At 35.3% G+C, this 12,719-nt stretch overlaps 1 long non-coding RNA gene across 23 annotated transcripts in view; it reads left to right on the top strand.

Annotated features, from left to right (window-relative positions):
• LOC102742234 (uncharacterized) overlaps positions 1-12,719 on the top strand; it is a 676,629-nt gene that overhangs the window by 499,027 nt on the left and 164,883 nt on the right. For all 23 annotated transcript variants that reach the window (XR_014147857.1, XR_014147851.1, XR_014147837.1 and 20 more), the window contains one exon: positions 1,648-1,697. This is a non-coding gene — a long non-coding RNA (uncharacterized LOC102742234). The remainder of the gene's footprint in view (positions 1-1,647; positions 1,698-12,719) is intronic.

Below are 12,719 nucleotides of genomic sequence, written 5' to 3'. Positions count from 1 at the left end.
ATCGCCTCGGATTCACTTCTCCGCACGTCCTACCTTCCAGAAAGTGGTCGCTTTTCTGATGAGAGAGTTGTTGCTCTTCTTTTCTTCGATCTCCTGTTGAGTTTGTAGGTGTTCAGAATGGTTTGATCCCTCTCCAGCTGAATTCCTGAGAGGAGACGAAATCCAGGTCTCCTACTCCTCCGCCATCTTGCTCCGCCCCCTGGCTCTATTTTGCCTCTTAAAGTTATTATTTCCTCTCTTTTTAAATTAAAAGTATGGTATAACAAGATGTTAAAAATTATTTTAACCAACTTCCCTTTCTCTAGTTGGAACAATTTTGTACTAAATATTTTTAGTATGTCAGACAATTACAGAGGAACACAATACATTGACTAATTATTACAATAAAAATATAGTCTATAAACCTACAATAATTACTTTTCATATTTCCATGTTTTTATTTTCATGGGCTTCCTGTATAGTTATTATCACCTGTAAATATAACATATTTTGTAGGCAATTACACAATTTTTTAATTTTTTCCATTTTGTTGAGTTACAATTCAACCACAATAAATTGCAAATAAAATATTAGATTGGCTCAGTTTTTTTTTTAAGATTTTATTTGTTTATTTATTTGAGAGAGAGAAAAACAGCATGAAAGGGGACAGGGTCAGAGTGAGAAACAGGCTCCCTGCTGAGCCGGGAGCCCGATGTGGGACTCGATCCCAGGACCCTGGACCATGACCTGAGCCGAAGGCAGTCGCTTAACCAACTGAGCCACCCAGGCGCCCTAAATTGGCTCAGTTTTGATGCAGTGTATACCTTTTGACCAACACCAGAATTAAAAATAACAAAGTTACTTCACTCAACGACATTTCCTCATGTCTCCTTGTAATCTAACTTTTTCTTCATCCCAGGCATTCAGTCATCCAAATATCTGCTTTCTGTCACCATAGATTAGTGTGTATTTTCTAGAACTACATATGTGTGTTTATATGTGTGTGTATGTGTATGTGCATGTGTGTGTGTGTATAATTATGGGATGCATTTTTGCCTAATTTCTTTCACTAAGTGTAATTATTTTGACTTTAATTCGTACTGTTGCTATATCAATATATTTTTCCCATTTATTGCTAAGTAGTATATATTAGTATGGTAATATATTAGTATAGTAGTATGAATACACCAAAACCTGTTTATCCATTCATCTGGTGATGGACACTTATATTGTTTCCAGTTTTGACTATTACAGATGAGGCTGATATGAATATTTGTGTCAAGTCTTTTTGTGGACATAGGTTTCTTTAGTCTAGGGTTAATTCCTAGGGGTGGAATGACTTGATCACATGGTTGTTACATGCTTAACTTTGAAAGAAACTGCAAAATTATTTTCTACCATGGTTACACTACTTTACATTGCAACCAGTAGTGTATGAAATCTTCAGTTGTTCAACATCACCAATATTTGATAGTCAGTCTTTATAATTTTAGACACTTGAATAGGTATGTAGCAGCATCCCCTTGTAATTTGAATTTCCCTTACATATAATAATATACAATAATTTTTCAATTGACTTTTGGTCATCACATATCTTGACCATAGAGGTAAGTCTATTTTTGAACTAATTATTCTGTATCACTAATCAATTTGTCTATGTTTTCACAGATACCCACAGTCTTGATTATCAACAGCTAAACGATAAATTGTGAAATCAGGTAGGGTGCATTCTCCAACTATGCTACTTATTTGTAGAAATTGCTTTTGTTCTGCTTGTTTCCTTTGGCCCTACATATAAATTTTAGAGTCAGCTTGTCAAATTAACAAAATTATTTATGTTAGAATACAATGGAGATTATATTGAAAGTATAGGTTAATTTTGGGAAAGTGTCATCTTAAAAATATTGAGTCTTTTCATTATATGCTCTTTGTAAATCCTTTTATTTTATTTAGGTTTTTAATTTATCTCAGCAATGTTTTATAATATTTTTCCAGCTTTATTGAAGCATGATTGACAGATAAAAATTGTGTATCTTAAAGGTGTATAACTTGATGCTTTGTATATGTATACATTGTGAAATAATCACCACAATTAAGCAAATTAACATATCCAGCACCTCACATAGTTAATATTTGTGTGTGTGTGTGCGTGTGCACGCGTGTGTGTGTAAATGTGTTGGGAACACTTAAGATCAACCTTCTTAGCATATTTCTAGTGTACAATATATTACTGTTAAGTAGAGTCACATTACTGTACATTAGATCTCCAGAGCCTATTCATATTGCATAACTGAAGCTTTGTACCCCTTATCAACATCTTTTCATTTCACCCTCCCTCTAGCTCCTGGCAACCACAATGGTACTCTGTTTCTGTGGGTTTGACTATCTTAGATTCCACACATAGATGAAGTCATGTATCATTTTTGTTCTTCTGTGTCTGGCTTATCTAACATTAACTTACATAATGTTCTGTAGTTTTACCTAATGGCAGGATTTCCTTCTTTTTTATGGCTGCATAATATTCCTGTGTGTGTGTATTATATTTTCTTTAACCATTTGTCTGACAACGGACATGTAGTTGTTTCCATAGCTTGGCTATTGTGAATAGTGCTGTAGTGAACATGGGGATGCAGATAGCGCTTCAAAATCCTGATTTCATTTCCTTTGAATATATGTTCAGAAGTAAGAGTGCTGAATCATAAGGTAATTCTGTTTTTAATTTTTTTGAGGTGCCTCCATACTATTTTTCACAATGGCTGTACCAGTTTACAATTCCACCAGAAGTACATAAGAGTCCCCTTCTCCCCACATCCTCACCAATACTTATCTTTTGTCTTTTAATAATAGCCATTTGAACAGGTGTAAACTAAGATCTCATTGTGTTTTTGATTTGCATTTCCCTGATGATCACTGTTATGAATTTGTCAACTCAACACTTACTAAGTGGGACACAGGTTGCAGGTTGGTGATCTGTTCAACAACAGACCACAACAGGAATTGAAAAGAAGGTCCTGAAGGAAGTACCCAGAGGCCTCAGGGGGCCACATGGGGAGGTCAAGGCAGCGTGCAGAAAGAGAGATACAGGACCTAAAGCTCATGTCTTTATTAGGGTCCATGAATGAAGTACTTTGGGGTTCCCAGGCTATGACCAGATAGGCCAATTCAAACTGAAAGAGTTTTAGTAGCCACATAGGGGTTTTATCTAGGGGGTACATAAGGGGAAGGCACTGGGAGGCAGGGGAGACTGTGGATCATAAGGGCTGTTAGGGAAGTCATATCAGAAGCTTACATTGCTTGTGACTCTGCTACTGTTATCTAGGGCATGTGCTTGCATGAGGAGGCTACTGTCATTTTAAGGTCACTAAAGCCTGCTTTGACAATTAGAATGCATGCTGAGGCAGCAATACCATGGAGTAGCTTAGCTAAACCCTTGACAGTAAGTGCTGCTGAGCACTTTTTCATATACCCGCTGGCCATTAGTATGTCCTTTTGAAGAAACACGTATTCCAGTCTTTTGCCCATTTTTAAATTGGGTTATTTGATTTTTTTTTTTTTTGCTATGGAGCTGTATGAATTCCTCATATATTATGCATATTAACTCTTTATCATGTAAGTGTATATATATATACATATATATATATAAAACTATATACATTTAGTTTTACATACATAGTTTGCCAGTTTTTTCTCCACTTCCAGAGTCTGTCTTTTCACTTTACTTTTTTTTCCTTTATTTGATCACAAACTTTTAGTTTGATGTAGTCCCATTTGTTAATTTTTACTTTTGGTGCTTGTGCTTTGGAGTTCATATCCAAAAAAATCATTGCCCAGACCAATGTCAAAAAGATTTCTCCCCATGTGTTCTTCCGTTATTTTTATGGTTTCAGGTCTTATATTTAAGTCTTTAATGCATTTTAAGTTGATTTTTTTATATGGTGTTAGATAAGGGTCCAGGTTTATTCTTCTGCATGTGTATATCCAGGTTTACCAATGATATTTGTTGAAGAGATTATCTCTTTCTCAACTGGGTGATCTTGGCATCCTAGTTGAAGATCCTTGACTGTAGATGCATGGATCTATTTCTGGATTCTCTCTTCTGTTCCATTTATCTATATGTCTGTTTTTATTGCCTGTACGATATTGTTTTGATTACCAAAGTTATAATATATTTTTAAATCAGTAAGTGTGATGCCTTCAGCTTCAATATGGATATGTCTGTCAGTTCCATTTGATCTGTAGTATTGTTCAAGTCTGCTGCCTCTTTATAGATTTTTTCTATGGATTTTCTTCTCATTTTTGAACTGAGATATTGAAGTATCCTACTATTATTGTATTGCTGTCCAGCACTCCTTGTTTTGTTCATCATACTGAGGATCTCATATCTGATTGTATTTGACTCTGTTTTTGGGAAGTTAGCCAAATTTGTGGTCCACTTCTAACCATTATACAAGAGTTTGGTCTTTCATATTACTTTATTTTCTTCTTTGAAAATTCCCTACGTATTAATTATTTACTATTTTAATATATTCATTTTACAAATAATAGAGATGGTTTCTAAAATTTTGTTGAAAACTGTCATATTGCTTGAAATATCTAGAGAATGTCCATTCCTGGAAATTCAAAGCTATGCCAAGAAGTTTGCTTGCAAGAGAGTAAGAGCAAAAGAAGGAGACTGCTGATCAGAGCCTACATTTGACTCTCCCACATACCCTCACTGATCAACAAATTGCTAGTAAGGAGGAGGAGAATTTCCACTCTTCAATTAGCTCAATAAGAAGGCTCCTTGGCTATAGGCAGACTTAAAGGTTTGGAGTCTTGCTCTACCATTCACTAGCTGAGAAGTGGCTGGCAAGTTACCAACCTTTCTGTGTCTCAGTTTTTAATTCTATAAAATTAGAATAATAGCAAGATCAAGACCTACCTCATTAAGTTTTTGTGAGGATTAAATGTGATTAAAACACACACACACAAACATGCATCCATACATATGCACACATGCAAAATATTGAATAGTGCTTGATGTGAGAAGTATTAAATAGGTGTTAGCTTTTAATGTTGATTAAATGATGTATGAAATAATTAGGAAACCATGTAATTTGGCAGCATATAAGTTCCCACTGAATTGTTGTATAAAAACATATACAGTTGATATCCCAAAATAGGAATATTCTGACTATGTGAAATAATTTAAATTTGCCTTAAATAAAAAGTTGAACAAAATCAACTCTTATCATCTCACATTTGCAAATCTATACAAGACACACTATATAACTAATTCATGGCAAAATTAGTAAAAATTTTTACTAATTTTTAATATTTGATTTGGAACCTTATCTTTTAGCTATACTCTTGATTCCTGGTTTTTATCAATTATATGTGTGAATCTTGACGTGAATAGATCAAGTCCTGTTATTTTGTTTCACTTATCTTTGAATAAGGGGCAGTATACTATGTCCCAACATAAAGTGTGCTATATGAAATTATATTTTTGTCATATTTCACTAAATCACTTGGCTTTGAGTTTATGATAATGTCTTTTTCCTCCAAGTGTTGATTAGAAAAATTTTATAATGTTGCATTATTAGCAACTAGTAAAAGTCACAGTGACTGTTTATGACCACATGATTTGGCTCTCAGCATGTTAATGATCCCTTAAAGAAATGCAAACCAATTTAAATATAATATGGAAACTACTTATCATAAAAACCAGTAGTGAAAACTCCATGAAGTTTAATCCTCTTCTGATTTTATGTGTTTTATGCTGTGATTTTTAAGAGACTTGATTAGATTCAGGGGAAGAAGGAAGTCTTATTGAAATAAAGATAATGACTCACATTGAATAATTTCCTTTCCTCCAAATAAGCCATGGTAACTGAAAATATTACTTTAGGGGTTAAGTTTAACCATCTTTAAAATGATTCTTTCATTGTTGACTAACTATTCAAATGAGCTCTGATTTGAAATAGTCATCCTTTTAAAGCCCTTTGATAAATATTGCTAGCTGCCATGTATCCACATCCCCATTCTAATTATTTGTACCCATAATTTGGCTGTCAAAATGAAGTGCAGGCTCAGACTGGTCTTTCTGAGCCCATTCTGAGTGGGACCAGAGGTTATTATTAAATCTCTCTGTGTCTGACTTATATATGTTCCATTTCTAGATGCTTTAGAAAGGTGTTACGATTCCAAATATCTGAAAATTAAGTCAACATTGTCAGTCTCTTTTTTCAGATCAAAATACACTTACTAGATGTTAAAAAATTGAATAGGAGGTCAAAGAGATACCAGTTCATGGAATGGTTAAGGCTGGATGTGCAGACTGAGGCTCTGCTGCTTTTGCTAAGAGAGCTGTGCTCCACTCTGGAGGTTCCCCTTCATGAACAAGCTGACAGCTGGCTCAGTTCTGCTTGGTCACATAGCTGCCCAGGAGCCCAGCTGCCTGTTTCTGGGGATGTGGTCAGCAAGAGGACTGATGAGATTTCAGTTAATCAAATTTCACACAGGCCAGTAAGTTTGATTCTTCAACTCCCATGCAGAATCCTGCCAAGTCCCCTTTATGTAAGTCCTGAGCTGTGAACTTAAAAAGCTGCTGCCACTGCTTTCTCAAGCAAAGGTTTTCTAATGCTGGGGCCTTACAGGTAGGGCACCCTTTGCCATTTGTTTTCAAACACTTGAGAACATATGAGAAGTGGAGTAGTGGTAGGAGAGAGTGTAATGTATATTTCCAATAAATCAAAAGACTTCTCATCCGAGGCAAAAGTTATCAAGAAGACTCAGTCCAGGTCAAGTTGCCTGAAATGAGATGGAGATCTCATTTACTTTTATGCTTGGTGAAAGCCAACTGATTCCCTGGATATAGGAATCTTCTCTTCACGGTGGAGCCCACAACGCAAAGCTAAGGGGTGAGTCTTTGTTTTTTTGTTTGTTTGTTTTTGTTTTTAAAGATTTATTTATTTATTTAAGACAGAGAGACAGAGCACCTGGGGGGAGGGGCAGAGGGAGAAGGAGAGAGAATCCCAAGCAGTCTCTATACTGAGTGTGGAACCCAACCTAGGGCTTGATCCCACCACACTGAGATCACGACCTGAGCCAGAACTGAGTCAGACACTTAGCCAACTGTGCCACCCAGGCACTCCAGGGGATGAATCTTTGAATAGATGGCCAGGCATGGCACAGTGTCCTGATAACTACTGAAGAGCTCATGGAGAAAACACATTTTATTTGGAAGCATATTATGTCTGTGTCAAAGCACATATTTCCCCAATGACTATGTCTGCTTCATCAACATTTTTAGGCACTAAGCACAGAGAGCTTAAATAAAATACAGTTGAAAAATTTCCCTTTTTTTCCATACCTAACACCATTCCCATGGCTTTTCCCTTTATCAATTCTCACTATATTAGCAGAATATAACTGCCTTTATTGAACTTAGTATGTTGCCCTTTCAATCTATATTCTGTATTCTTGCCAGAGTAATCTTTCTAAAACACTCATTTGAATAATGAACTCCTTTCCTGCTTAAAACAGTTAGATGGTTCACTGTTTCCCTAAGGTTTTCCTAAGGATGATCTTCCATACGTCTATAATTGGTTCCACTCTCTTTTACCAATTTACTTTTCATCACTTATACCTCATCTCCAAAAATGTCCTCTAACCCGATGAAAAAAAATAAAAATAAAAAAGACTCATTAGTCCTTCATACTGTTTCTCATTCATGTTTGTTCAGTCTTGTTCATGGTAAATTCTTTGAGTGAAATGTCCTTCTATTCTTCTTTTCTGCCATTCAGATTTCTAGTCAGGATGTAAGACTTTGTTTCCTAAAAGCCTGAATTAGTTTCTTCATTTATTCAACTTCACTGCAATTATTATATTTAATATCTATTATCCTTTATATTTAGTTTGAGAGGTTTCTGGTTTTAGTATGATGGGTGATTTCCAGTTGAAACATGTACAATTTTGATACCATGTTGTGAGACTCTAGGTATTGTTTGAAACTTATATTTTAGCTGTATTTTTGTGATGTTGGTCTGGCAAGAGAAAGAGGGCTCTACCTCATTATTGCTAGGTGGAGACAGAGGTCAATGGTCTCCACTTGGCTTCCATTGGCACCAGGGGGAAGATCCTCATTATGTCCAGGTGGAGGTGACAGTTCTGCCTGGCTCCATGGTCTCTCCACTAACATCATGATGGAGCTGGCCTCTTTACCATTGGCCCATGGTTAGAGTCCTGAATTTCCTTCTGTGGCACTTGCTCAGCAAGGACAGGGAGGGGAGCCTCATTACCTGCTGAGTGTGGGTAGAAGTCCAGGATCACCATATAGTCTTTACTGAAACCATGTTAGGGGATAAAGTCTCATTAATGGTCAGCGTGGAAGAAAATCCCAGCTCCCAAATTGACCTTTTCTGATACCACCCCAACAACAGTGTTGAGACACATTGATTATAGCCTTGCTATATTGGAAGTCTAGGCTCCCCATGTAGCCTTTTCTGGACTGAATGGGGATGGGATCACAGTTTTTTTCTGTGGTGGTTGACTGATGTAAAAAGGTTATATTGTGAACATTTTCTATCTTGTTAGTTGAACCTTTCCTGGCCCTTTGGGCTAGTGTGAGCAGGCATTTTTGGAGACTTTTTGTTGGTTGGTTCTGTTTTTTCCTTTAAGTACTTTAAAGATGCTATTCAACTTTGTTATGACTTTCATGGTTTCTCATGAGACTCCAATCTTTAGTCTCATCATTGCACTCTTGTATGCAATGAGTTGTTTTATTCTAATCCAACTTTTAAGATTTTTTGTCTTTATCTTTGGCTTTCAAAGTTTGATTATTTAATAGGTCCCTGGGTCTAATTATCTTTTTTACTCTTTCTTTCTCTCTGTTCTTAAGATTGAATTATTTTTATTAATCTGTCTTTAAGATTCATATACTCTTTCATCTTGATTCAGCTATTAAGTTTATACTGTGATTATCTTATTTCAGTTATTTTAATTTAGATTTCTAGAATTTCTCTTTTTAGTAAATTTATTCTTTCTTGAGAATTTCAACACACATATATACAAAATATGTATATATGTATACATATATTTTCACTGTATTCATACTTTACTTAATTGAAGGAAAACATAAGAACCTCTTTAAAACACTTCCTTTTATTTTTCCTCTGAATTCAACATTAGATTCATACCAGAATCACACTTGGTTGATTTTTTATTTCTCTTGAGAATATGTTTTTTCTTGGTTCTTCATGTGTTAGTTAATTTGGGATTATTTCCTAGACATTATGAGTGTTGAATTGTGGGGAGTCTAGGTTCCATTCTTTTTCTTCTGATAAGTGTTGCCTTTGTTTTATCAGACAGTTACCCTAACTGTACTTTAACAGAAAAATTTTGGCAGGGGAAGGCAGCTTCAGTAACAGTTCAGACTTTCTGCCTTCATCATAGCTTCTTTGAGTGTGTTGCACACGTGTGAGATTCACCTATCAGTCATTGATGTGGGTAGATGGAACATAGGGATTTCCTTTCTGGTTCCTTTCCTTCTACATTTCCCCATTTTCTGTAGCAGCCAAAGTTCTCCAGCTTCCCTGGCCAGAAAGATTGTTTTTAATTTCTGGCATCACCATCTTATCACCCATGTTCTGTGAATAGTACTTTGATAAGGTTAAAAGCTACAAACATGGGAACTTCATACATTTCTCTTTACATGCTTTGAGCGTGTCTCCCTTACCAAAACCTGACATTTTCTGTTCACTCTCCTGTCACTTCAGGTACTTGCTTTTTGCTCTGTATTCAGATTTTACGATTGTTTTTATGAGAGTAGTCACCCAGTACGATCTTACTTACTCCATCATTCCCAGAAGTCAAAAGTAAGTTATCTAGTTTTTAATGAGGCACTAATCATTATGCTCTTTCCTCTCATTCTCAAACCTGTCGTTCTATATTCTGCTTAGAGATTTGGGGCCAGAGACTCCACAAACTACATTTCTTACTTGCCAGTTGACTCCTTATTGGGTTCAACAAATGGAGAGATTGGAAGTATGAGTAGAGAGAAGGGGCTTGATTCTTCTTTTTTGATGTTACTGAAAAATCACTTTAGCATCATCTGAATAATGCATATGATGCTTGGTTCTATTCATTCAAGTTTTGGCCTTTTTGTGGCACTCACAGAACCAACTTCATTGTGCCCCCTCAGAGACTTCCGCACCAATTGGTTAGGAATTCTTTCTCAGATTTCTGCATCCTAGCAACATCTGACAGTGATACAGTTGAAAGCTGCTGAGATACTGACATAGTATCATCCTTAGAAGAGAGAGTCTTAGATCCCAAGACCTTTCTTCCAAGATTCTAGGTTCTAACAACCCAGATCCTCCATCACCCTTTACCCCCTATAGTCCTAGAGGTGGTAACTGCTTCTGTGGGTATTATTTTAGTGTTAGTGTATTCACTTCCTTTTTGATTACTTAATTCTTCAATAGCCGTTAAATGAATTTGTGTTCAATTCTCTGTTTTAAAATAATGTTTCTTATATGCATCCAAGGTATTTAGTACCTTCTGGTCATCTGGACTATTCAGCATTATGTCATTAATGTAGCATACCATTGTGATGTTTTGTGTGATGCATCATAATCTTTGCAGACTAGAATGTTAGAGAGCTAAAAAAAGTTGGCATCAACCTGAGACAAAATCCAAAAAAGATACATTAGGTAAAAATAAATTACTTCTGGTGGTTATTGAAAATTGGTATATGGAAACAACACCAACAATAACAGTATTTTCCAGAGAGGTAGCTTTTTATAAATGGCCACAACCTCTGTTTCTTTGTTCCAGTAAAAGATACCACATAGGGAACAGCAGTTTCAGTTGCTTTGTGTATATATTAGTCTACAGAAATCTCTAAAATCCCATCGACTTTTGCCCTATGCCATACAGGAAAGTTAAATATTAGCATTCGATTAAGCATACCTGAATCTTTTGAGTCTTTTTTTTGTTTCTCTAATCTGTACAACCCTGGAAAATTAATAAGAAAGATGACTTGTTCAGCTATCTTTATGTACATGCTAATGACAGACTTTCTGGCAAACATACTGATGGTATTTCTAGTAAGAGAATCCTTGATCCTGGAATGATTTTCAGCAGATGTACTTGATTTGTTTAGGATTGATAATAATAATAATAATAATAATAATAATAATAATAATAATAATAATAGAAACCTAAGAAATATTTATGGATTTGTGAGGTATGATTTCCTGGAAAATGTGTTGGAGGATGAAGAGAACTTTTTCAGCATTAAAAAAGCTGTCATATGTAGAAGTGATCCAACTGCAGGTATCACTTCATGAAATCCTATGTGAAATCTGGGCCACGGTGCATCCTACCACAGTGAGAAAGTGTCTGTCATGGCGGGTTGGCAGTCCTGATTAATCCCCGCTTCTCCTGTGCCGTGACATGAGTTTTATCCTTGAAATTGTTTATAAAGCTTTATATTGTATAGCACATGATTCTTGTGAATCTCATTTAATGAAAGGATTCTTTGCATTACTTCAAAAGCATTACAAATTATGAAGCAGAATTCTGTGTGATTATATGAAATATCTTCAATAGCAATAAAGGGAAAATCATCAGAATTTGCAACACCAGGAACTGTTTGTTCCCCTTTCCTGTGAAATAGATTGAATGTAACTTAGGTGCCATGAAGTTGCATAATTGTCTATCTCCCAAAATTTAAAGTTATACATATATATTTATACCAATATACATTTTATATTGATATATCTAAGCTCTGTTTATCTCTTTGTGGACACACAGATGTTCTGTAGTGAGGAGGCAAGTTATTTTGTGCTTATAGCATTTTGTTTTAGTGGAATCTTTAAACTGTTTATTGACTACTCTTATAATTAAAATAATAATAAAGTTCTTCATATTATGCTAATGCTTAACCATTGTGAGACATTGAAAATACTTCACATTTTTCTCTGTTCACTTATGTTTAACTATTGTAATCAATCTTAGTATACCAAAGATCTCTGGATAACAGTTCTCTCTTTCCTTACCTATCACAATATGCCTCCAGTGTCTGCCATTTTCCCTCTGAAAATGTAAAATACCTAGGACCTCATCATCTTCAGTGGGCCCACTCAATATCTCAGTGTCTATAATAAATAACAATAAATTATATGTGTCGTAGTGGAGGAATAGTAGATGCATCCTTATCTTTATCTTTGAACATCTTCATTAATCAGCTGAAATGTAGTATTTTATATCTGTTAAACTACTAGTCTCAGGTTCTTTCATGTAAAATATATATTTAATTTTAGGGCAAAAGGGCATATGTAATGATATATTTTCCCCATGTCTTGTGTATTATAATTATTATATAATTTATTCTGTTAATATAATAAATATTGAAATTTAGCTCTTCTTTATGTCTCCAAAACACTCTTACGCATGCATGAAACAAAAAGAAACACAATTAAAACTAAAGCCATGGAGGTTAAACTTTCTCTCTTAAATAGATACGTGAAAAGATTTAAAAAGGTGAAAGTTTGAAACTGTAATACTCAATTACATGCCTGAAAGGAGAGCTGGGATTTCTATCTTCTCTCTCTATTACTCAGAACTATGCAGGAGAAAGGGTGGTCCTTCACATAGAATTGCTCTGCGAGGCATTCTCCTCACATCATCCCAGAAGGTTTACTAATGGGTGAACTCTAGCTGCCAGTTATTTGAAAAATTACTCATCAATCATT

This window comes from Leptonychotes weddellii, chromosome 8 (assembly GCF_054177405.1).
Source record: "Leptonychotes weddellii isolate Sample4059 chromosome 8, ASM5417740v2, whole genome shotgun sequence".
Lineage (NCBI taxonomy): Eukaryota > Metazoa > Chordata > Mammalia > Carnivora > Phocidae > Leptonychotes > Leptonychotes weddellii.
This window is presented reverse-complemented; position numbering and strand designations above follow the sequence as displayed.